The sequence below is a fragment of the Cygnus olor genome, chromosome 3 (genome assembly GCF_009769625.2).
Source record: "Cygnus olor isolate bCygOlo1 chromosome 3, bCygOlo1.pri.v2, whole genome shotgun sequence".
NCBI classification, from domain to species: domain Eukaryota; kingdom Metazoa; phylum Chordata; class Aves; order Anseriformes; family Anatidae; genus Cygnus; species Cygnus olor.
This window is the reverse complement of record NC_049171.1, coordinates 79,363,817-79,389,912: the sequence shown is the minus strand read 5'-3', so window position 1 is coordinate 79,389,912 and position 26,096 is coordinate 79,363,817. Positions and strand designations below refer to the sequence as shown.

Genomic DNA, 26,096 nt, shown 5'->3' with positions numbered 1-26,096 from the left:
CCTTTCTTACCTGCACTGGCTCAGATCTTGTAGTTTCAGCAAGACCCAGTGATCTCAATAAATGAAATGGTCTTCAAGTCCATTCACAGTATGCCAGCCATGACTTCTGTTTTCTTCAAAGGTTTTAGTCAGAACTCTAGCTTGAGACTGAAAACAGAAGGTTGGATGTTTCTTTGGCCTTAGCATTGCATGTTCTTCCTGCTTTTCCTTCAAATGTTGTTCATTATACAGTCCTTTGTACTTTACAGTTCTTTCCTTTGAAGTCATACATGTGTTTATCACAGATTAGTGTAATTGGTGTGAGCCTGCTCTGGTGGAACAGGTAGAAAGCTGATACTCCAGTTTTGCAGATAGTAACAGAATAGCACAGTTGCAGACTCTGGTACATACAATGGGGTTTAGTCATGTGCTTTTAACTGTAGGTCTAATAGTAGTGTCTCTGATCTCTGGGGAAACAGATGTCATGTTAACTTGGCTGCTGCCTTTATCTTGTAGAGTCTCGATTTCGGATACCAAAATTTAGTGTCTTCTGAGTTCTTGTGTTGTTTTACTATAATTGTCACGGATCTCAGTTTTCTCTGTTGTTATGCAGTTTTTAAGTGGGTTGCTTCTTTTCTGTATTTCATACTCCAAGAAGGCTTTGCATTCCCAAAAGATTATTCAGTTTTTCCAACAGCTATACCTGTCGGTTCAATAAAAGAACTTACATCTACCTACAAACTTTATCTTGTCCTACACTGTAGTCTTCTTTACCTATTCTGGTTTCCTTGAATGCTGAACAGGGGGTTTCAAACTGCTGCAGGGTATCTGTAAAATACACAATGATGAAAGAAATGTTAGCAGTCAGAATCTGGCAGCTGGTTTTAAGTTTCAGACTTAAGTTTTGTTGAGAGGACAGGGTAGGGCAGTTTATCTGTAGATAAAGAGACCATCTTTCTTTTTATCCACCTTAGTCTCCAGTTAGAGTAATTTATGAAAGATTAAAAAGTAAAAAAAGTAAGTAGCATTCTCGTTCCTGCAGACTGTAAGCTGCTAATGGATAAACCTTCAGGGATTTAAAATTCAGTGCAAATGAGCATCCAACTTTAGATTGTTGTGAGGTACATATATGAACATCTCACATCTGAGAAGATATCTTACATAGGTTTACTATTCTCTGCTGCCAAACTGGAATAATATGAACTTTCCTCAGTCATTTCATCATTTTTTGTATTAGAAGAGAAAAGGGAAGTAAACTAACTACCTGAGCTTTTGAAGATGTCTTTAACATACTGGACTTGATTTCAGTTTAGTGAGACTAAGAGATTTTCTGTTTATTCAAGTTATTTTGTCTTTTCCCACTAAATATACTGGTTTGCTCAGAGATCAAGAATTTAAATACTTGACTGTGTCTGTCTTCGCATGTACATGTATATGCTTCTCTCAAATATACATTTACACACACACCTATGTTATAAAAATACACTCTGAGAGACACAACAACTAGCATTTTCAGCATACTCGTACTTCCACTTGTGCACAAGGATCAGCCAAATGCTAACATTGCAATCATTTTGCAGCTATTTGCAGAACATTAATTGTTTTTCTCACTTCAGTGTGTCATTGTAATTAATTCACATTGGAGAATAACATTCCATTTTTAATTTAGCTGCTTCCACTTAACTCTGAGTCCTTGTTAGAATGAAGCTTAAACAATGACTGCATCTTAGGAAAATACACAACGAGAAAATAACATCTGCTGCACAATGTTGGCAAACACCAGGCCTAATGAATGGTCACCAGTATCTAAACAGCTGTCTGTTTGCAGTTTAAAAATATTCTTTAAAAGTTAAAGTACATTTCTAAATTAATTTAACTCTGATTTGCAGTGTATGGCTCAAATTGCTTTGCTGTGGTAACGGGTGATGGAAAAGTTAGTGAATTGAAAGGTTTCTGTTCCCCTTAAGAAGGCTGACATGAGTGTGACATCTGTGTTGGCTTGTGGAGTCAATATGGACAATTTGACTTGGTGAGGATTATCTTGTCACTGGAGAAAACCTTTGTAATTAGCTGAATATAATCATCTACCTAGAAGTATTGCAGATCAGAATACTGGAGGGTTTTACTGAAGTAGGAAATGAATGGTTAAGGGAAAGAACCAACTAGCCATAGCAAACAATCAGATGCAATAAAATAGAAACAACTTCAGTGCTCTCCACTCCGTACATCATATTTGTAACAACGCTCAGTCTGTACATCTTGTATCCTGTTAAATCTACTCCACAACCCAGTACTGGCAGTGGAGGTGCCAATCCTCAAAACAACACATAAACTCCACACAACGTCCGTAGTCCACTCTTTCTTTTGTCTCTCTTCACTAAAGAGGCATAAAATTCAGTTCCCCTGTCCTCTTGGGATATAAGTTCCTTTAAACTTTCCTTGGTTATCCACGTCAGCACTAGGAAGGTCCATTTTCTAATGAAGAGTTTGATTTTACAGCCAAGACATTGAGTGCACAGAGTCAGTGGTCTGCAGGTCAGGAGTCAGCCAGCAATGCAGATTTTAGAGGATTTCCCCAAATTTGTAGTTTTTTAGCCTTGCAACAGTATCACTAGCTTGTCAAGTTTCAAAGCTGCATGTCTACTTTCATACAGATATGTGTAATACATTTGACCACTTTTTTTTTTTCCTAATGGTGGCATTAATACTTGAATAACCTCATCGTGACGTACGTTCTCTTTCCTCCCTCACTTTTCCTCTGAAGCAGACAGCATTTAAGAAGATGAATTGAATTTTGAAAATGAGTCAGCAAAGTACATGTTGTGTTTTATCTGTATCATACACAGAAAATTAGTGTTACAATGTGTCAGTAATTCATGATGACATTTAAATTGGGCAGAATGCAGCATAGATCACAGAGTGGTGAGCAATATTCATTATTCATTTTAGACCTCTGGACATAAAGAATAATTAAAATGAAATCTCTAGATGTTAGTGAGCCTTTTTCCCTTTTGTCGAGATAATCTTGGAAGTATTGCACATGCTTAAACAATTAAAGAGGTTAAAATAGTGCACAAGCTCAGTGCCATTTAATATAAACAGTCCTTCACCCCTTTCACTGTAAAAACTTACTGGATTGCTGTGTTTTCCTTACTGGAAAGTGCAATCTTTAACTTTGCAGCTGAAGTTTCGGATGTATCTTCCCGTTTCTTCTACGTATTGACATTTATCATAAAGATTCTCAGTAATTTACTGAACCTAGACACAGCAACAAAACCCATGGGAGGCAATTTTTTCAAATGGCTTTCCGTCTCCACAAAGTAGCTTTTTCTGAGTGACTTCCCACTTCAAAACTATGGTTTGGGGTTTTTTTAATCCCCTGATCTTAGTCTCTAGCAAGTGCGATGCACTGAGTATCTTGTAGGAGCCACTGAACTCTGACTTCTTATTCCTTTTATGCTTCTCGTGTTTCATTGCTTCTCCACTATATCTTCCAGCCAACGTCAAGAGAAAGGCAAGGGAGGGGGTACACGTGGAGAGAACTTCCCTTGCTTAACAATGAACAAAGCCACGAATTACCATTTATTCCACAATTACAGTGGATGATGCACGGGATGTATGTGTGGAATCCCAAAAGAATTCTGGTGTGTGAAAAGTTGGTTTCTTTGACTTTTCTCTGTCTTTGCAGTGATGCACTCTGAAATGAAAACAACCAAGCAAACTATTTTTGGTGTCAGTTTTCCTTCTCAGCCTTGTTTCTGCTCCTTAATCTTCCACCAGGGGTATAGAAACACTTCAGTGCTTGGGCTCATTTAATTTTTCTGCCTTTCACAAAACGTCAGATTAAAAATTGCTTCCTTCTCTTATACCTGGTAATTGCCTGTGCACTTTGCAGCCAAAAATAAGGGGCAGAGTGTGGCCTCTGGAGTAAAACAGAGCAGGAAGTTGGTCTCACTGAGTTCCGACAGGGCGGCAGAATGCCCTCTTCTCTTCCCTGCCTTTTACTCATGCAGAATGGGAGGAAGCTTTCTGCTGTATATTTTGTCCTCTGAAGTGGAGGGGCAGCTTTAGGACCTACAAGGTTGTATCCCAGCTTCCCTCTCTCCTTGCCATTGCCAGGCTGAGACACTGAGCACTTAGGGTCATGCGAAAGGGGACCTCTCAACTGTTGTGGTGCCTCATGCTCTGCCTTAGAGCTGCACCTGCGTGTGAATATGTTGAACAAGAACACATACAGGAATGCACAGGAAAACTGGAAAGCAGCAAGCCACCAGGAACCACACTATTCATCCAGATCTGCAAACAGAGTGTCGGACTTGCTAACGAAACGTCTAGATTTGTCAGAAAAGAGTGCTGTCCTTGGCACTGGAGAAGAATTATTTAAGAGACAGGTAAGGGAAATAGTCATCTGGAGAAAGACAGACTTGAGAAAAATAATCTGATGGACACACTCACTTAAATTGAGAGGGAAATGCAAGACTACAGCAATGCAAATCAGTGAAGCTTTGTGTTAGGGACAATCAGTCTATTCCAATCTACTGCTCCAGGCTTCTTCATGCGTCATGGAACATAGTCTGAAAAGGAGAACGGGTGGCAAGATACGCTTAAAATAATGGCAGAGAGACAGTGAATTCTATGTGCCTGTTCGTTTTTTCCTATTTTATAAATATACACAGATTTTAGAAAACCAGCTTTGCCTTTCCTGTGGAATTGTTTGCCAAAAGGATTTGCTAAATGTAGGTTAGTTAAAAAACAAACAACAACAACAAAACCCACAGAGATAAAATTGTAACAATCCTCTTTTTTATAAGCTCATGATTTTGAAGTCTCTACATAACTGCTATTTCAGGACATAATGCACAATAAAGATAGTCATTTTTCTCCCCTTACCTCTCTCCTAAATATCATATGGTCCTAGTAAATACCAGAGAATGCATAGCTCTAAAACTTAAGCTCTTTACAACTACAATCAGCTGTAAATTTAGTATGCTTATTGGAGGCTGTAGCCACCAGACATCATTTTTGGCAATGTCCTCAGTCAGAGGAAGATCTGTGAGGCTACAGTTGTTTCTTTAAATATAAAAAATAAAATGTGAGCTGTGAAGGGTGGGTGGAGGAACAGGCTGCTGTACTGTGTTTGATATCTTAGACCGTGTCTTGTCTGGATCAATAGAAACATTGATTTGCTTTGAGCCGCTGGCCATCTTTTGTACAGGAAAGGTACAAATTTGCTTGCTTACAGCTTTTTGAGTCTAACAGTACAATATCTCATATAGAGGATTAGCATGCTTTTGTACGTAGCATGAGGCAAATACAAGGTCATTGCATGGAAGTTTGCAGATGATAAAAAATCATGGAGCGGTAAAAATGAGGAAGGTAGGTCGTTTTAGAAGAGCAGCCTGTATTGCCTCATGAGCTAGGTGCATTTACGCATGCCAAATGAAAGCCTGCATGCATCAGAAGTGAAAAAGTAGATCACACTTACAGATTGCAAGCTATGTCTCGACAAAGAAAGCTTCAGAAAGGATGAGAAAGGGACAGAGGTTGATGGTAATTGGTTGAATATGTACTCCTGGTCCTACACTAAAGCTGAGTAACTGGCACTGTCCTTGACAGTATAGCTGGGGGAATCTAGAGCAGGGATGGAGAAGCTCGCTCTGCCATTATGCAGCATTAGTGGGCACGTTACTGGGCTTCTTTGTCCTGGGCTGGTGCTAATACAGTTAGGACAGGAGAGAACAGTGAGGTAAAAAGTCATTATGTCTCTCAGAATGAAATTCATCCGTTCAGGTGACTTGAGGTGACTTAATCACTCTTAATACACGCAGGAAGGTTTGTAGGGCAGTTTTAATGAGCTCTAATAGGGGAATTGGACAAACTCACACTGGAAATAGAGTGCCAAATTTTTTAAATGGGCTGGTAATTAGCTTCTGGGACACAGCAGTCATGACGGATTTGTCATCACTTATAAGACTTTATATCTGACTGTGCACTTCTCCATACAATTAGTTTTGACTACAGCTTATTAAAGTGACGTGGGAACTGTTGGACGAGGGCATCTGCTCCGGCTACGTGTGTGCTTTCTGTTTTAAACTTACTTGCAGTTGAGGTACAGTCCTGCTCTGCAGGAAGTGCCAAGGTTCAGTTTTACAGACAGTACAAACCACCTTCAAAATTGCAGATTTCTGGAGCCTGCAAGGCAGGAATAGGAATGCCATCCCTCACTGTGGTTTTTCTCTCAGGCAGCACTGATTTTCTCCATGTGGTCTCTGCTCATCCTTATCACCTGTTTCCTCACTGGAGCTGCAGGGAGATCTGGCAGATCACTCAGTGCTCTTGCTGCAGTGTTTGGTGGTGATTCTGCACTGTTAAACCGCTTTACACTGGTGGAGGATCCTGGCAACTCCACTGAATGCTGCCATGGTACTTCTGGTGTGACAGAATGGGAAACTGAATCCAAACTTAAACTGTGTGGACAACTGTAGGGGAATCAAATGCTGTTAATTAAGGAGAGGTTGTTCAACTCCTTCTTCCAGGGCTTTAGCTTTCAATGGACCTCTGTCCAGTGTAAAAGTGTATTTCTTTCTAAACTTGCTAACAAACTGAAGGCAAAGTGCTGCAGTTACTTCAGCACACGTAATTTGCAGTGGTGAGGGGAGATCATGTAATCACCCTTCATCTCAAAAGGATGGCTGTCTATGGCACAGAGCATTCTGCTCTGTGACACTGTTGTTACCTGCATTGCACTGGTGCAAGTGCAGGATCTGGTGGCTTTCCCAAAGACTGCCTTGTGTATGACCTATCTTGCATCTCAACTGTCCAAGAGAGAGCTCTGGGAGAATCAAAGTCGTGTTAAATTTTGCAAGGGGAACGTGTCTCATAATGCCTACATTTTTCCCCTTTACTTTACTCGTACTCTGCACATCTGCTTCAGTCCTGCCTGCTGCGCTGAAGCGATGCCAACTGCCAGGAAAGTCCCTGCGTCATCAGTTCAGTGAGCACAGAGGAAGTGCGGGTAGGATCAAGAAGCAATCTGAACATGACCTCGTTTGAACTGGTCATCTCGAGGTACCTAAGTGTCCATTACTGTAGCAGGTGCATTGCTGTAGAAGGTCTGGTTGCACCTGCTCCATCTCACAGAAAAATGCCTGCCAAGGGAATCATTTCATTAGTTGTAATTTCGGCTGGAGTAATCCCTCCTACTTCTGTGAGTGACTACGCTACCATAAACCATGTAATAATGTGGTTGCTGGACTAACTAGCTGGTGGTTTATGACAGCAAGGGCTTTGTTTGCTTGGGTTTCATAAAACCAGGGTGTTTTTTTCCTGTTGGTTTGGCTTGGGGGAGCTTGCTTGTGGAAGAGTCCCCAGCACAGGGAGATGTGTTAGTTCTCAGAGCTGTATAAGGCAGCTTCCCCAGGCTGCCTGGAATGCCACAAGAGAGTGGTACAGTAAAAAGAGGTCACCTCTGCCTCTTAAAACATGCTGAATGATGGGTCTTGCCTTTCTTCTTAGTTCTGTCCTGTTCAGTGCTGTGTGTCTCCTTTGGTGTCCATTAGCATATGGGATTGCCCTCAGTTGTCACATTCCTGGTGGTCTTCCTCCCTTACCCAGTGGCCTGTTTGGTTTTGTTTGTCAGCATCTCTGTCCAATTTTGTTTAAATTGTCCAAGACGTTGAAAAGAGAGGTTGAGGACAAACTGACACACACAGAAAAGGTAACTCAGAAGGTAAGCCAGGTTTGAAACTGGCTGTGGAGAGTGCAAACTTGCAGTGTGTCAACAGTTACAAAATAAAACAGTAAACATAGGGAAATAAGCATAAAACAATTCTTCAGAAGAGTGTGGTTTTGTGGTATGTGGTACTCTCAGCACACAGCGGTTGAGACCAGTACGGTTTTTTTGCCCAGTTTTTCTTCTTGCTGTTTGATCTGTTCCCTCTGTGCGACAGCAGCATCTCCCTGTTTAAGCCCCAGAGGGGCTGCTCTCTAGAGCAGGTTGTGTGATGCTCTGCAGTGCTCTCCTTCCTTCTTTTTAGCAAACTTCATTAAATCTCTGCTCTGGACTTCTTCTGCAGCCATTTCAAACTGATGCAAGGATAAATCAGGGGAATTTGAAACATGGATTTTGGTGTGGCCTTTCCACAGGAAATCATGGCCATTTTTGGCATCCAAAGGGAGACACAAAAAATCTCAAGCCACTGGAAGGACAGCAAGGGTGGCTGGGATTCCAGTTTATTATCCAAAAAATGTCATCTTGGGGTAGTGTGAAAGAGTTTGGAAGTGTTAGGTCAAGTATCCAAACTACCAGAAGTTCCTGCACAGCTTGACACCCTTGTGGACAATCTCTTTATTCAGTCTTTGCTTAGGAACAGAAGTCCTTCCCAGGGTTATCACCACTTACCAGAGATGTGGAGCCTTTTTGTGTTGTAGTGGTTAAGTAAAAAGGGACTGTCAACTTACTTAAGTTATCATGGAATTCACTTCTTTAATGGAAAGAAAATAAATCAGTGAACTTTTAAATTTGATTAGTCATTAAAAAAAGTGTCGTGTTTGGTAAGTATACAAAATTTCTGGTGAAAATGCAGCAAATCAGAATCTTGTTAGAAGTTATTAATCATAACATCTCCTTATTAGCATGACTTTAAGGAAGAAAATTGTGGGTACTTTTTCTCTACAAGTTGGCTCCATAAAGAATCTTTTCTGATTGTGCATTTGAGAAAAACAATCTTAGAATCATAGAATCATAGAATATCCCGAGTTGGAAGGGACCCATAAGGATCATCAAGTCCAACTCCTGGCACCGCACAGGTCTGCCCAAAAGTTTAGACCATGTGACTAAGTGCACAGTCCAATCTCTTCTTGAATTCAGACAGGCTTGGTGCAGTGACTACTTCACTGCGGAGCCTGTTCCAGTGTGCGACCACCCTCTCGGTGAAGAACCTCTTCCTGATGTCCAGCCTAAACTTCCCGTGCCTCAGCTTAACACTGTTCCTGCGGGTCCTATTGCTGGTGGTTGCGGAGAATAGGTCAGCGCCTGCCTCTCCACTCCCTCTCGCGAGGAAGTTGTAGACTGCGATGAGGTCTCCCCTCAGCCTCCTCTTCTCCAGGCTGAACAGGCCCAGTGACCTCAGCTGCTCCTCATACGTCTTCCCCTCTAGGCCCTTCACCATCTTCGTCGCCCTCCCCTGGACACTCTCCAACAGTTTCACGTCCTTTTTGTACTGTGGAGCCCAGAACTGCACACAGTACTCGAGGTGAGGCCGCACCAGCGCAGAGTAGAGCGGGACAATCACTTCCCTCGACCGACTAGCAATGCCGTGCTTGATGCATCCCAGGGTACAGTTGGCCCTCCTGGCTGCCAGGGCACACGGCTGGCTCATATTCAACTTGCTGTCAACCACAACCCCCAGATCCCTCTCTGCGGGGCTGCTCTCCAGCATCTCGTCGCCCAGCCTGTACGTATAGCCAGGGTTGCCCCGTCCCAGGTGCAGGACCCGGCACTTGCTTTTGTTAAACTTCATGTGGTTGGTGATCGCCCAGCTCTCCAACCTGTCCAGATCTCTCTGCAAGGCCTTTCCACCCTCAGCCGAGTCTACAACTCCTCCAAGTTTGGGGTCGTCAGCAAATTTGCTCAAAACACCTTCTAGTCCTACATCCAAATCGTTTATAAAAACATTGAAGAGGACTGGCCCTAAAATGGAGCCTTGAGGGACGCCACTAGTGACCATCCAAGCTTAAGTACTACCTAAACAATTGTTTTTACGTGTTATAGTTGTGCTGGAAATATGCTTACTTTATTATCTGTAATTCTGGTCTACCAGCCTAATGTCCTGTAAACTGTTGCTCCAATGACTCTCAGCACTTCTGTTGCAAATAGAGTATTGGATTTGTGGGGTTCTTACTCAAAGTTTATTTGCAGTTGAATACCAAAGGGTCAACTTGAAACACTTAGATATTAAAAAATCTCCTTTGCTTCTTAATGTCATACAGGAATAAAAGATAATTTTTATTTTCCTCCAACTTAATTTTGAGGAATACTATTAAAGAATGCCTCCTGTTCATGGTATTTATTTCTGCTGGTTGTCTTCTGGGCTTATTGAGGTAAGTGCTGTGCTTAGGCAGAACAGCTCCTTATGGCTACTGAGATCCATCACTTCACACACGTATTCCTAATCACCTTGAAATGACGATAAATGCCAGCTCATAAATTAAATTTTTGCATCTGCTTACTAATATTAGAGTCAGTGTGGAAGACGCCACCTGTGGGACATTTTTTATTCTTTTCTTGTACGTGACAAATATGGGTAGATAATCCAAGATGCTTCAAAGAACTGGTCAGGGAATTGCTTATTTTCCTCGTGAAAAGATTCTGATAAATGAAAATGCTTGATTCTTATGAAAATCAAACAACCCTAAAAGGTCACAAATCCCAAAATTATGTAGGGATTTTCTTTAAGGGGAAAAACAGATCTTTTAATTAAAAGTTCTGTATTTTTACCTTTTACCAATGTTTGTTGTTGTTTTGTTTTATGGTGGGTTCAAGCCACTTCAATTTCTGATTTCCTCCATATGGAAGAAATGTATCGACTTACTTCAGAGTTTGTTATATTTTATAAGACCATAACACTGCAGCATGATTTTTTTTTAACATTTTTAAATTCTTGAAGGCAGTTTGACCAAATCTTGCAAATAAAATGACACTGTCCTTTGTCAGAGACTGAGTATTTTTAGATCAGGAGGAAAATGTTTTGGAAATGTATAAACTTCCATATTTCTAAGACAGCTAAAACAGATACTGTCTGGTTTGATGAAGGAAATTTTCCAAAACAGTACAATAAATTGGAAGATTTTGTTATGCTGTGTGGCATCTCTGTGAAAGTATTTCATTCCTACCCTGAAAAAAAAATGTTTTAAAAGCAAGAATAAGATGTGCTTTATGAAAACTTTCCCCCAAATTATAATCCAGAAGTATACAAATATATCTAAAAGGCCTGAGGACATATGACGACGTTAAGATTTTCTCAGTCTTTGACCAGAAAAGTTGAATTGCTTGGTCTAAGTGAAGGGATGTAGGGAGAGTTCAGCAAACTGTGAGGTGGGAATAACACAGTGTGGTATGGAGGCTACTTGGAAGGACAGCTTTTCAAGCACACAGGAATAAGTGAAAACTATTGAAGTGAGTACATAAAAGGTTTATGCTTTTCTCTTGCTAAATGGAGATACCCTTACAATAAAGGTGGAGTGGTTTCAGTGTGGTGGGGAATGCATTAAGCCAGGTACGCACTAAACTCGCGTTTCTCAAACCATGGGACTCATGGAAAGGCAACCTCAAACAGTTAGGAAAATTAAAAAAAAAACCACTAACTTTTAAAAACATCTTTTCACTACGAATATTTCTGTAAAGCATACATTGACTTGCTTTTGTTGCCAACAGCTGCTCATGCTCCAGAGCAGGGGAGTTGGTGTTTAGACGTGCAGCCAGGATTTACAGATGCTTTTCACTCCCTCGGTCTGGCGGGGCCTAACTGCTGCTCCCAGTGGAGAGGCGCTGGTCAGCATGGCAGCAGCATCAAAGGGAGGATTTATTGCTCCCCTGTAAGGCACGGTTTGCATGGTCTCAGATGAAGTTTGTTTGGAAGGAGGGAAGGATAATCAAGTGAAGATGAAGGAGCCCAAATGGAGAGACATGCCTGCAAAAATGACGAGATATGTTGGCTTTACTGTAACTAAATCTAGGAGTCCTGGTTCCCCGGGCCCCATGATAAGACATGGTTCTCTGCATCTTTGTCCTACTCTGTGGGCTCCTCTAAAGGAAAAAAAAAAAAAAAAAAAAGAAAGAAATAGGGTGTAATATATACACTCAACAAATGTAACCAGTTTGTTTAGCCGATTCAGAGTGGGGCTCAGTACAGGGTGTGATGCACTGGAAGGAATGGGACAATTCCTTTTGTCCTAGCCTCAGTGAGGTGGACACATGAGAACAGTCTGACCTGTGAAGTCTTTCATTCTTTTATGTCTGTTGATACTAATGAGGCTTCCAGGCAGAATGATCTCCCCTTCTCTGTTATGTTTCCACGTTCTTCATCTATTCCCTGGCTCCCTCCTCTTTGTTCTCCACACCAAAAGCTCATTTACTTGTTTTCTTGCTGGCTGTAGCTGCTGGGGTTCACTTCCTTTCTGTGCATTTTCTTCAAAAGCCTTGAAATGTCACATGGCTCTATGTCCTGCTGAGATGCTCGTCTTATTAATGTAACAATAGGTGTTTTTTAATGAGAAAACATGAAAGTACCATGAGCCTTCCTCTGCACCTCCCCAGACTGATCTTGAGAAATTGATGAACTGTGTGAAGGCTGCAAAGACTTGGGAATTCATTTTAAGTCTGATTGGGCAAGTATGCACAAATAAGAGTCCGTTCTTTGGGAAATGGTTTGAGATTGGCTTTCCCAAATAGCACACTTTGGCTAAGAGCTCAGGGCTCTGAGTCTCAGTACAGCCTGACGCAGTATCCTCAGAATTGTATGAATAATTAATTCCCCTGAAATGATGACGGCAACTTATGTCATGGACTTTGGAACAGAGGCTTGCATTATCTGTTCTCACTGACTTTCTGTCTCTGGAGTTAACAATCTGGGGCTCATATATGTTCTCTAGTAAAAGCCATCAGGTGCTCGTGAGGTGGGTACCTGCCTTCCGCTGCCGATCTCCCGTGGAAGTGATGCAGCACAGCCCCAGCGATGGGGACCTGGTTCCTCATCTCAGGGCTGGGCTCGTAACTCTTGATGGTGTGGAATGCAGCTCCCTGTTTGTAAGCTGAGCCAGCAGCCAACCCAGCGGTGCTTCTGCAAATCTGGGAGAAGTTTGCTGTGAATTTGGGAGCCTAGCTTGTACTCTGCTGTGTCAAACTCTCAGCCTAAGTTGGTTTGCTTTGGTTCCACTTTTTGTTCCACAGCGTTTGTTGCATAACAGCGGAGAAGGCAGTTGAGAAAAAGACAAGCACCAGCAGGGTAGGCAGCCGTCTAATCGAGAGCACTAGCTTTTTTTTCTCTGCAGCATTTTTTAAACAGATCTGGAGAGACCTGTCTGTCTGTCTGCAGTTATGCTGTTTGATACAGATCCATTGCAGCTTGCTGAAGGAAAGTTTTTCTACATTCCTTTGTGGAGACCTTGATCTCTTTGTACTTTCTACCCACCATGCTTGGTCTGTGCGTGACACGGAACGAAGGGATGTGGTTGGTTTCGGTAGGAATCAGAGCGTTTTTAGAACAAGAGCGAAATATCAAGGACCACAGATTTCAACAGCCTCAACTTTGGGTTAGCAACAGGGTAGTTGCTATGGCAAGTGGTGTTTTTTTGTCTTTCTTAGTGTCTTTGAAAGGATATCAAGCTGGACAAGTGGTACCGCTAATTCATATCTATGCTACTTTCAGAAGAAAATAAGGCACAGATTCTGGACCACAGGGGACTATTACACCAGACTATCTGATGAGGTGGGGACATGTGCCAGGCTGCAGCTGGGAACATACCTTTGAATCCTGTGTGCTTTCAAGGGCAGTGTCCCCTGCCAAGACACCTCCCACCCTGCAGTGCAGCATCCCGGTGTCCCTGCTGCTCCAGGTCCCCCCGGTGCCATACGGAGCCACCCAGCACAGCCATTGCTTTTGAGAGTGGTTGGATGCGTCTGCACTGCAGGGGGCTCTGAGCATGATGTGGCTCTGCACTGCAAGCTCATGAGAGGCTGTGCTCTAGGCAAAGAGTAGGTCCTGTGCTTGGCACCTCAGATTTGCTGGGGTCTGCGTTACAGTGCCAGCTTTGTAGCTGAGAGTCATCTGCCAGTGTGAAACTAGAGGTTATGGGGCAGAGCCATCCCACATCATGTACAGGCAATTCTGTGTAAGAAAAGAGAGCTACCCAGGTTCAGAATAAAAGTTCACCTAACCAGTGTCCTGTCTCCAGTGATAGCTAAATGGGGAAGCCTGGAGAAAAGTTTAAGAACAAAGCAAACCTGTAGTGATCCCTCCCCAGAATGCTCCAAAGATCCAGGGATTTTTGGCTCAGTGGCAGTACCTTTGGATTCAAGAGTCCTTAATAGATTTTTCATTGTGAATTTGCCCTTTTTCGAACATACATACATTTTAACATGTATTCCTGTGCTAAGATGTTTTGCAGCTTAACCACGTAGAGTGTCATCAAGAATCTCTTGTTTACCTTGAACTTGTCACCTGTTAACTTCATTTAATGCCCACAGCTATAAGTGGGAATTATACTCGAAGACCAGAGGATCCCTGGCTCAGCATGAAATGTGCACTGAAATGTGTCTCACATGGGCAAACACAAAACACAGAACAGAGATTCCTCTGGTCTGTGCTTTGTGAAGGCACATCACACTGCCACAAAAACTCCTGTACCACTGCAAGAAGAGTTTCCAAAAAGTGACTCACTTTGCATTATACAAAAATTTGAATCCTGAAATCTAAGGTAAAGCCTAGAAGGAAAGGTGTGAGAAAGGGATGGGAGGAAGGTTCAGGTGAGACTTTGTCTTGATACGTGCATGAAATATGGAAACCTAAAATCTGTTTATAGTTAGGTCAGAAATTCAGAAGAAAATAAAACACTAGGGAAAAATTACGGCTTCCCTTTAAAAATATATATCAAAATCTTGAATTGTGATAGAAAATAGGAACAGTAAGATGTAACAATGAAGCTCAAACAAGGCTGGATACATAAGTTATTGATGGCAACAGATCTTTAAATTCCCTGTACAGCAGCGGGGAACACCCAGTGTTAAAAGATAACACATGCATATCCGCATATTGACACATGTTCTTTTTTAAAATCTGGCCTCCTGTGTTGGTGTTTTTACTGGCAGCAGGAATATAAATTTAGCCTAATCTCTGATTTTCATTCCAGATAACATCTTCCTTTTCCCAGCTGCCAGTAGTTACAAGGATGTCATGCAAGAGTAATAGCTAACTGGTATGAACTGGTGCCTTGGCCTTGAAAATCTCATAGTCCTGACACTGTTTTTTATGAGCTGTGCTGTCTCCTTCGTGGGTTCTGTACCTTTTGTTTCAAGGGTATTACCTGCAGGAGCGAGGCTTAAGGAACCGAGATCTTTGTGAGGAGAACCATGAATGCTTTGTGCTCAAGTGAACTTGCCATGCTATAAAATCATGCCATTAAGTTATTCTCTGGTATACATTACATGCATGTGTGTGTCTAAACCTTACCATGACCACAAAATCAAAGGCAAACCACTCAGGAGCTCCTCGGATTAAGGTTTCATTATGCTTAATATCCACCCCTGCTCCCACTACAAACTTACAGGTTTGGAAACAAAAAAACACTGTTTTGATGGATTAACTCATTAAAGTTTGGGGAGTTTCAGTGAGCGTGGTAGTATGCAAAGCAAATGTAGAAACACCATCTGAAGTCTTTTACCCATCACTTTTCTCAAATGTCATCCCTGCCAGCAGGAGTCTGGAAAGGACAGCTACAGCTAAACTGATCCAAAAAAATCTGTTACAGGACTATAAAAATGGGACTGGAAGAGAGTATGAGAGCTCCTTGAATCCTCTCCTCCTAACTGTTCTGACCAGATGATTGTCTAACCTCTTCTTAAAATCCTCCACTGATGGAGACTTCTCAACTTCCCCAGGCAGTCTGAGTGCTAACCTAACCTTCCCACTAGAAAGCTTTCCTAATGTCAAATTTGCATCCCCCTTGTGCAATCGAAGCCATTAATTCTGGCCTATTGCAACAGGCGTTGGGAAGAGCCAGTTCCCTGCTTTGCAGTAGCATTTTGTGTACGTGAGGCTCACCAGTCTCTCCTCTGCCTTCTCTTTTCCAGATTAAATCTTTCCAGTCTCTTTGATCATTCCATGCTGCACGCTTTCGCTGAATCTCTTCCTTGAAGTGGGCCACCAACACTGGGTGCAGTAATCCAGACCATGCCTTACCAGCTCTTCATCGAATATGAGTTTCTTATTTTATAAATGTCTTTTAGGCTCTACTTGTATTCCTATTTATACAGCTTGGAGTGGCATTTGGCTTCATCCATCTAAGGATGACCATTGGCGTTTTTGTGACAGCACAGTATTGTCACAGCAGTGACAAACCTGTGGTTGCGGAGCCACATGCCGTTTACAAGTGGATCAGGTATAGTTTCCCTGTGTGTGGCAGTATAGGGTACCCGGAAGCAGTCCCTGTGAACAGAACCAGAAAAATGGCTCGGACACCAGAATTTGTCTCTTCAGACTGATGTGTGGAAGACCTGTTTTCGCTTTGGGTGGAATCCTGTGGGACTCCTCAGGTGCCAACTGTGCTTGAAGGAAGTGGGAAGGATCCAGCCAGCTGAAGGCTGCCAAGGAGGCAGCCAGACTACCATCGTAAGATAGGGCAGTGGTTTTCCTGACCATCCCTGCTGCAGAGAGTAAAATCTAGCCAAACACTCTTCATTTATAGTACTCACATTTAACTACAAAGGCAGCACTGTCAAGCCAGAAGTGGCCTAAACCAAAGGCACAATTTCAGTTGACTTATGTCCATTGAGCATCCCTGGGATGGAGAAAAAGGACCATCAAGCAAGGAATCTCTGGGCTCCACCTGCTGCAAATGTGAAACACCGTCTAGTGGTAGGCACAGATACACAGTACTGAGCTGGTCTGCTAACAACCATCACCAAAGCATTGCACAGCTCCGGGCAAAGCCTGCAAGGACTGCTTGTCTTCCCAAGTACAGACATGCATGTGCAGCTGTACGCACGCTTTTCTCTATTACTACAGCCTTTGAATGAATAAACAGTGATAAGAGGCACTTGAATATTGTTCCTGAACTTTGTTTTGACAGCTGTCACTTGTATTGTCTCCCCCCCAGGTCTATCTTTTAATTACATCAGGTTAAGGCAATGTCTCATCTGTCACCCTTGCCTGATAGCAGAAAGGGACAAATTCAGCCAAGGGTTGAACAGATTTAGCTTTCCTCGCTGCCATGACATGGTATTTGCTACTCTCCTCTTGAATCCCTACCAACAGTCAGTTATCATGGTTAGAAAAAGAAATGGTCTGTCTAAGGGTTGAGCAGTGGTTCAGGGAATTGGCATGTGCTTTGTGTGATGTCCAGCAGCTAAGACATTTTTAGCTGAAGCTGTGGCATATGGCATAGTTCTAAATCTCAAGAGCCAACTGCATTCTCACCAGCTAAGGGGGCCTGAGAATCGGCTGCAGAATGAGAAAAAAACAGTCTTAGCACTTGAGCAATTACCTAAGCTATGCTCACATCTTTCCGTAGTCACTTGAATGTTACTGCAAATAGGAATTGGTCAAATGACCCCAGAGAGTACAGTGGGGAGCCTTCCAGATTAATGTTCCCCCTGCGTGCAGGCTTCTAGTTGGGGGATGGAAGTGGCTGGCTTTTAACAACTCGTCTGTGGAGGTTAGATCAGCCTGCTAGGGAGCTGACCCAATATCACACATCTTCAGTGGTGGCTTCTGCACTGTCGCTGGGATCTCGCATGTGAGCAGTGAGTCTTGGAAATACCCCGTGCAAGTGGGCTGCCAGCTGGAGAACAAAGAGGGAAATCCGTTCAAAGGAAAACGCTCTCCAACAGCTTGGAATAGAATATATTTTTAAAACGACCCTGGAAAATAAATTTCCTTTGGAAAAATCGTAACTAGGAAGGTCTGTGAATAAACTCTTTGCTGACTGGCACAACTGTGTTAAAAAGGAGCAAAATACAGTACGCTACAATAAATGTTAAGGCTTGCATGTATAAGCTCAGAACAGAGCGTTGAATGGTTTTCTAAATCCAAAATGTCTAAATTTAAGGAAGACTGGTTACATTGTTCTTTACTTCCCAACAGAAGCTAACGTGCACACAGTTTATCTACACGTTACGTGTGTAAGATGTATCATTAAGTAAAAATAATGAAATTTATGATAGTGATAACTCCCTGGAGCTGAAAATCTGTTAACCTTTTGAACCAGATTTTATTTTACCTTTCTGTCCTCTCAGATCCAGGAAAAGCAGAGGAAGAGAAACACCGCCTGTTTTGCTTTGGTTTGCTTATTTTTTGCAGTAAAAGGAGAAGCAGTTCTATTTCCATGCATTTCCTTCCAGCTCCAACCACTTCCAAAAAGACCAATGGCTACAGTGGAAGTACAGTCTGTCCAGCCGTCAGTCTGACATCTTTCCATGGCCAGCTAGTGGTGAACACACACAGGACAGATCCCACCCGGGGACTGATGTCAAACAGGGCTGTTGCAAAGGACTCGCTAGCGTGTTGGCACAAACATCTCAGAGTTTCTGATTTCTCTTGAACAAAACTTCACCGTGCTGTTCTTACTGCTTTTCTTGTTTGTACTCTAACACTCCTCTCCCTTTGAAATAGTTTGGTGGCATTGCTGAGATAGCAGACAGAACACAGGTAACTTTTCTCAGCGAGGTAATGACTCTTTTGTTCATCTTTGATCTGGATGATTCTCTCTCTCTTTTTTTTTCTTTTCTTATTTTTTGTGGGTTTCTTTTTTCTTCTTCTTTTTGAGACGCCATTTGTTTCAGTAGCAGATAACTTACCTTATTCACCTTCCCTGCCGTGACAGGCCTCCTGTTTCCACTCTAGACTGCAATCTCTCACATGCTGAGAGAGGAAACTGTAGATGACTGAGCATTCTCTATTCAGAGAAAAATGTCCTTTAAAGAGATTATTTTCTCTTCCTGGAGGGAGTTGTCCGCAGGTCAGGTGGGTGAGTTGCAGTGAATCACAGAGGAGAGAGTGAAGAGTCAGCTTGGGGTCAGCTCTTTTCTGCCTCCCATGTCTCTCTTCTTCAGGTTCCCAGTCTCAGTGATGTTAAACCTTTCAAGGTCTTTCTTGAGAGCAAAAGAAGGCGAAGATAGCACATCTCTTTCATTTTTTTCCTACTTGTCAGCCAAATGCTGATCAGACTTCAGCACCCGTGAAACTGCGGGGGGTCATTTCTCTGCTTCTGTGCTAGTTCCCGCTCATCTTGGCCGAAAGCCTCCTACCTTTCTACTGTCGTTAGGAAGGGAAAACTAGCTGAAATTGTCAGCAAGCTGAGACATAAACCCAAAGCGCCTTCTTGGACAGGGAGGCGGTTTGTGACAGCGTGAGAGATAGAGAGGACCTCTGCGAACAGCCTGTGCACACTGCAGAACCGAGGCTTCCCTGCAGCAAGAGAGGAAAGGCTGGGGTACGCACTGGGGTGGGCAGTGCTCAGGAGACTTCACCTGCACCTCCCTGCAGCCATGCAGCCAGCAGAGGGGCCCTGCTCCAGCTAGGCTCAGCAGGGCAGCGTTTCCATCGAGGCAGGGGCACTGCTTGGCTGTAGCTCGCTATCCCACTGCCCTTACTGCTTCACAGCTTATGCTTCACACCTTACAGCTGCTTCACCTATGCTCTGTGCTGCAAGGGGCGACTGCAGCTGCGCTGAGCTCCTGCTAACGCTGCTGCAAGCAGCTTTAGCTTTGCCTGAAAAACATGCTGGTTGTTACGGGTTATGCCCTTTCCAGGGACTGCTCGCTGGCTTCTCCGAAACTTGCAGATATCAAACTTTTCAATATTTATATGGAAGGGATTCTGCAAACTCACAGGAATATGGGGCAAAGCTCTCTCCCGTCTCATCTGCGCTTTTGTCTCGTCCTTTCTTCCAGTTCGCAAAGCCCTTTGCTCCTTTCCTCACTGTGTAGTGGATAGGAACATTTGGCTTTTTGCAATCAAAGCAGCTATGGGGGTCTCAGTGGGATTATTTTTAAATGTAAGCATTGTGCAAGTCCAGCTCCAGGAAAAGAGGCCAGTATTTTCTTTAACACATGCTGGTATAAAATCGGAACAACTCTTCTAGAAGCTTAGAGATTGAAATGGCCTTGAATTAGACCCAAGGACCTCAGCTTAATTACAAAACTAAATCAGAATGAATGTTCTTTTATAGTTCTGCTTCACAATAGTCCCTGGACTTAGTGAACCTGGATGTCAAATATATAGATAAGGATGATCTGTACTGAAGCAGAATAAAGGGCACATTTACCGAGCTGTGAATTAAGGCTCTATTCTGTGCTGAAATCTGCTGCTACTTCGCTGTGTTTGAACAAGTCTCAAAGCAAAATCAGGTCTCTGCTACTGAGGGGAGACATCGCAGGGCAAGTTCAGCTTGTTCGCTCAGTCTTGCTCCTCTGCCAGAAATTTCTCTCCTCTCCTGAAAATGATGCTATAATGTTTCTTGTGCTGTAGAAACCTAGAGCGCATGCCACAGAGGTCATCTGTCCTCCTCCTCTTTTAAAGGCTGTCAGGATTGAGCCTCTATTAACGTTGCAAGTTTTGACTTGCAGAGAGAGTAAGAGCCTGAATAAATTGTAGAGAACGCCCATTGCCTTTCACAAAGAGATGAACAGTTCTTTCCTGTTTTACATCCTGCAGCATGCTTTGGAAACAAGGTTACATCTATTTGAGTCATTACAACCAAGATAACTCAGGCTGCACTAACTGCAGGCGGATTTCCAAGCAGAGAAAAGAGGTGAGGCCTGCAGCATTTGGGGGAAGACAGCTTTTGGGAACGAGAGGAGCCCCAGGACCTACGCTTGCCAGGAGCCTCTCGTTCACGCCGAGGCCCGGCGCTCCTTGTAGGCAGATTGGCACTGTCCTACCCGCCGAAGAAGCAGCATCTCCCGCTGGCTTCCCACCACCACGCAGAGTCTCTAATTTAGGAAGGCAAAGTACAGTCTCGCATGCCAGTTGTGAAGAGCTACCGACCCTGACGTGGAAACAAGGACAGGCACATCTCTGCAGCTCAAGCCCAGAATAAAGGCACGCTGCCTTCTGACTGCAAGCAATGGCAGTGTGCGGAGAGATGAAGGGACTTGGTCTGTTCAGCCTGGAGACAACTCAGGGGATCCGGTTGCTGCTGCCAGCTGGGGGGGCAGAGGAGATGGAGCCGGGCTCTTCCCAGAGCTGCACAGCGCAAGGCACACAGGGGCAGAAGTCACACCCTGCAGCGAGGCAGATGCCAGCTCAGTACAGGGTCAGAAATGTCCCAGGGAGAGGGGTGCAGCGCAGGGACACATGGCCCTGGGAAGATGTAGGGTCTCCATCCTTGAAGATACACAGAGTTTGTCTGTAGGAGGCCCCCTGCAACCTGCTCTCTCCTTAAAGGTGCCCCTGCGTGGAGTGGGGGCGTGGGCAAGACAAGGTCCTGGCCCACCTCCATTTTTCTGTGATTCCAGGTTGTTGCACATGTTGCTTAACTGATGTGGCTGTGAAAAGGCACTTCTCTCTGTTTGCCTTTGTTTCTTTACCTTCAGATTGGAAGTAGTATTTCACTTCCATGAAAGTTCTGGTCTTCATTTTGATTGTGGTTTTTAAGATTCCAGGTGCACGCAGAGGTACATAAGTCATAAAGAAAATGTGAGTCTTTAGGAAGGCAAAGACAAGGCACTGCTGTAGCAGTTTGCTTTCTTGCCCAGGTATAACCAAAAGGTACACCTTAAAAGAAGAGTTTCTTGGTGAGAAGAGCTGAACTTATAAAGTATATTTGTCAATTTTCCCCCTTCTCCCAGGTCTCCAGGAACGACACGGGATTTTTTTTTCCATCCAGATGGGTGCCATGAAGTGCAGTGAGAATAGTGCCATCCGGTTCTTCCCAATCATGTCTACATAAAAATTTGCTTTAAATGACATAGAAATGGACCAGTGCTGACTTATACAGAGCTCATGGACATCTGCAACATGAGGCTGAATTAAACAGCCCTGCAAGTGAAAGGCAGTGCAGGACAGCACCTTCTGGTTACAGACATTCAGAGAGACTTCCGTTCTCTAAAATGCCAGTGATGTCAAAAAAAAATTCTCCTGCCTAACTACAACCACCTCCTTCCCCTTAGACCTTTCACCCTTGGAAAAGACAAAGCTTTTTCCAGCAGTAGTGCTGGAAACATTTTATTACCTTTCCTGCAGGCAGAGGTTTCTCTCCATAGGCATACATGAGAGTGGTCAGGTAATGAATGGGCTGATTGGCTGAACATCTGCAGGTGCTCTGTAATGACAACAATTAAGCTATTCTGGAGCTATTACCATATTAAATTAACTGACTGCAATGCTATTAATTAGAATTCATGTTCTAGAAATGAAACAGCACAGCAATTACATTGGTATTTAATGACCTGTAAAAGTAAAATATAAAAATGCTAAATTTCCTCCTGTAATTCATTTAATGTTGGAAGATGGTGGGTCAGGCTGCTCCCCTGTGTAACTCCAGCTACTTCTGTAGTTTTGCAACATGAATGATTATGATTCGAGTTACCCTTTATCTTGAAAGAATGATTATTTGGCATCTGGTAACTAGAACTCCAACAGTTCTGCCAAAATTTAGAAATCAGGCAAAGTTCAGCTGGACTCGTCGTGAAGTCTGAAACTCAATACAGTTTTGGGAAAGGTTCAGTAAGGTTTGTGGTCTCAGCAACGCGTTTACGGACAAGATCCAGCAGTGTTTACTTTTTGCATAAGATTTTAAGGCCTTTACTTTCCCTCAGCTCCTTTCCTTGACTAAAGTAAATATTTAAATTCTAATTTTTATTCATAAATTCTGTGACACGGTGACTTCTTCAAGGTAAATCCTTGGAAACTGAAGGAGATGCGTCCTGCCCAGTTCTCTGGGGTGTCGTAATGTCAAGACCTGGACCCATCTTGTGCACTTGTGCACAGAAGCCTCTGTAGCTGCAGGAGCTTTGTGAAGTGTGCTCACCGTGGGCCATGCCTGGAGCTTTGTTCTTGCTCTTGAACTTGCTCTTGCTGTGCCAGGGCGAGCTCACCGAAACAGCCCCCTGCTCGTTATTTTGTACCACCTTACAGGTGGGAGCTCCAGATGCCATCAGGTTATGAATTGAGAAATTAAGTAAAGAGAACAAGCTGGAGCAACTGAAGCACTTGTGGGTTGCTATCTGCACAAGCAATAGAAGCGGGGCTAGACAGCTCGTATCCACGAGCTATCATCCAGCTATGAGGTAACTTTGTAGAGCAGCCCACGAGGTGTTGCTTTTGGCCTGAGGGAGCTCTGAGCCAAAGCTTGTTCCAGCCCTCGTTGCTGCTGTCTGAGCTGGAGTGTTACAAAAGGGATAGCAGTGATGGATGTTACCCTTCTGTAACTCGTGGCCCTGGATCCTGGCTTGTCCAGGCGTTTTGTGTTGCATGCTTTTCATGGGAAAAGCAGAGCCATGGCCCAGGGCATATGGAGAAAATTCTCTGGAAGAGAAGCTGCTGTACTTACCCTGGAGTCTTCTATAACAATGCCTATTTCAGACCGATTTTCTTCCCCTGGTGAGACGGGAGAAACGGTGGAATTTTAATGATTCGTTTTATGGATGGGTCTGAATGTTTATTGTTGTTTTAACTATCAAAATGTACAGAGGCTGGAATCCATCCAGAGAAATGAAGGCGATTTCTTTTATTTCCTTACACTGTGTGGGGCAGTGGAATATTTCCATCTTTCTTACAATAGTCATTTGCCTTATGAGCAGTGGGGCAGAGAAATTGCCAAATTTGAGGAAAAATCGGATGGTAGTCTACACTGGAAGCTAAACTGTGAGGTGTCACTTCTTATTTGCTGCAGGCTTGGGGCTTTCTGATCTTCTCTCTACCTATGCATTCATAGTCAAAACTGTTAAAAATAATGTTTTACCGTCCTAGAACTTCTTGGCTCCAGTCTCCTTTACATTTACTTTCTCAAGGCTTGATACAAGGATATGGCTTATTTATTTTTAATTGCAGTAAGTTCCTGAGTGTGGCTCTGTGCTTATGGGAAGCTACAGATATAACTTGACATACCCTGTACGAAATCCCAGGAAGGTATTTTTGTTTAAATATCAAACATTGTTTAGCCTCAAGTGTTTTAAATCAGGCTTAATCCCTTCTGCCTCTTAACCAGACTATACTACCCCATAATTTTAAAAATAGTTTTATATACATGAGCAGGGAAGCAGCCTTGACAGACCGCCCTGGTTGTCCTCATAAACGTTCGAGGCAAACTTTCAAGCCTTCAGAGCAGACTTAATGTAAAAAAAGAAGTAGGAAGGCCCATGATTTATGTCTCTCTTCTTGAATTTCAATAAAAAGGGATGATGGGGTGTTGCAAAAAAATGGATTAATGGATTGTACCTGGAGTTTTGCGATCCTTCAGACTAAGCCATTATAAATGTTCAAGTGTGACCTTTTGCGTAGTCTCTCTGTTGGAGCTCTTTCGGTGACGCTGTTGCAGTGGACTGTGAGATAGAAATGTCTTGGTGAGGCTCTCGTGTGGCTCAATTTCCTCCCCCCCCCAAAAAAATGTGTTTTGTATTATTATTGTAATTGCTGTTTTACGAAAAAGGCAGTGTGCTTGAATAACTTTTCCTTTTCGTACGGATGGTAGAGGCTCAAAATAGTTCCTTATCTCACTTTGGAGGCTTTTTTGTCCAAAACCCTCTTTATTTTGGAATGAATAATAATAATTTAATGTGGCCTGGATTTGTTCTTTGCAAATTTGGCAGTATGTCCCTAATTACAGGAAGCTTCTTGTGTTAAGGTGCTAAAGTTTACTGGGGAAAAGGTGTCTCAGCTTCCACCATTTGTTGTGGGGATTTTCACAGGGCACAGACAAAAATCCCAAAGTTCTGCAAAATGCATTGGTCTCACTGTAAAACCCGAATGGACTCTGTGGATGCTCTGTGCCTTAGCAGATTTGTGAATTCAGGAGTCCGGAGGGTGATATATTCTCTAGAAGTTCAACTTTATGTCCCGGGGGGTCTATCCACCTTGCCAAAGCCATGCTTTTTCCTCTTCCATGCTGGTTTTGATGATTAAACAGAATCATCAGGCCGTGAGAGACAGGCATGGGAAACAAAAAGCTGAAAATAATTGTTCCCTACCACACAAGCGAGGATTCAGTTTGAGGATCCAAGCCCACACAGCATTATGGGTATTAATTTTAGATAGTCACCTTTTTGAAGCTTATCCTAACCTAATTAAGTGTCTGTTTTCCCCTCAGGGCTGGCACTTTTACTAGATGAGATAACAGCTGCATCTCTGCGAGAAGCCTTGTGAAGGGCAAAATATTTGTTAGCGGTTGCTATTTTCAGCCTTGCCAGAATAAACAAAGTGCTAGGCACCTGCAGTCATTTCTTTTAAAAAGTCAGCACAATTCGTACGTACTCGGGGGGTCAGCAGAAGAAGGAGCAGGGGAATGGGAAGGCTCAGCCGGGAGGCTCTGGGAAGATGCTTCTGCAGGGAGCACGGCCTCTTTGGTTTGGAGACCTGGGGGATGGTTAGGTGATTAATAATGCTCTTCCAGCAAGGGTGAGGAATCCGCAGAAGAACAAAGTACTTTGAAATTGTTCGTGCATCTTGGGACGACGCAGTGTGAGACTCGCCTTGGCTGTAAAGAAGAGAGCTAGCAAAAACAAACTGGAGGAGTTCAGACAGAGGCTAAGGCAAGAGAAAAGTAGAGAATATTTTAATCCTTTCACTTTTTTTTTGGCAATTAACCACAACTAGACTTCAGAACACATGATTTTAGACCCTGACTGTCTAAATATGTCTTCAGCTCAAAAACAATTAGGCTTTGGGCTTAATATGCCTCAGAGGGTTGTATAAATGAGATCAGGAAAACTCCTTACACAAGAAAAACATTCCTGACTACATGGGAGAGCAGATGGCTCTTGGGTAAACTGTGTTTGTGGGAAGTCCCCCTGTGCCATTAGGTGGCAAATGGCTATTGCCTCAGCTGTTCCCCTGCTTGGGACTGCAGGAAGCTGTAGAGAAAGCAAGCACTGATAAAATGTACTGCATGCTGCAGTGATGCAGCAGAGAGGGTTAATCTGCAGATATATCAAGGGTCAGCACTGCTGTGCTGCATTGTTCTGCTGCATGGTTTTGCAACCCAGCTTGTGTTAGGTGGCAGGCAGCAACGTTTAAATTGCAGACGTGTTGCCGAGTGGTGCCTCTGGATGCTGCATCAAACCCCAACCCAGGCTACAGGGAAGGAGTGAAGAGGGATTTCTGTGCCGGCACCACACCCAAGGAAAGGGCAGGAGAGAATGCAGCCACAGGTGGGTTTGGATGGGGATGAAGGACCTGCTGCTG

The 26,096-nt window shown here is 43.3% G+C and overlaps 2 long non-coding RNA genes across 2 annotated transcripts in view; one reads left to right on the top strand and one right to left on the bottom strand.

Moving 5' to 3' along the window:
- Positions 1–17,469, top strand: part of LOC121068725 — a 29,193-nt gene extending 11,724 nt beyond the window's left edge. Inside the window, exon 4 of the long non-coding RNA XR_005819066.1 lies at positions 15,827–17,469. This is a non-coding gene — a long non-coding RNA (uncharacterized LOC121068725). The remainder of the gene's footprint in view (positions 1–15,826) is intronic.
- LOC121068723 lies at positions 11,439–25,317 on the bottom strand. The gene is made up of 5 exons (XR_005819064.1): positions 25,167–25,317; positions 24,135–24,238; positions 23,248–23,294; positions 21,928–22,017; positions 11,439–11,669 (listed from the first exon to the last, which is right to left on the bottom strand). It is a non-coding gene; the product is annotated as an uncharacterized LOC121068723 (long non-coding RNA).
- Positions 25,318–26,096: the final 779 nt, after the last annotated feature.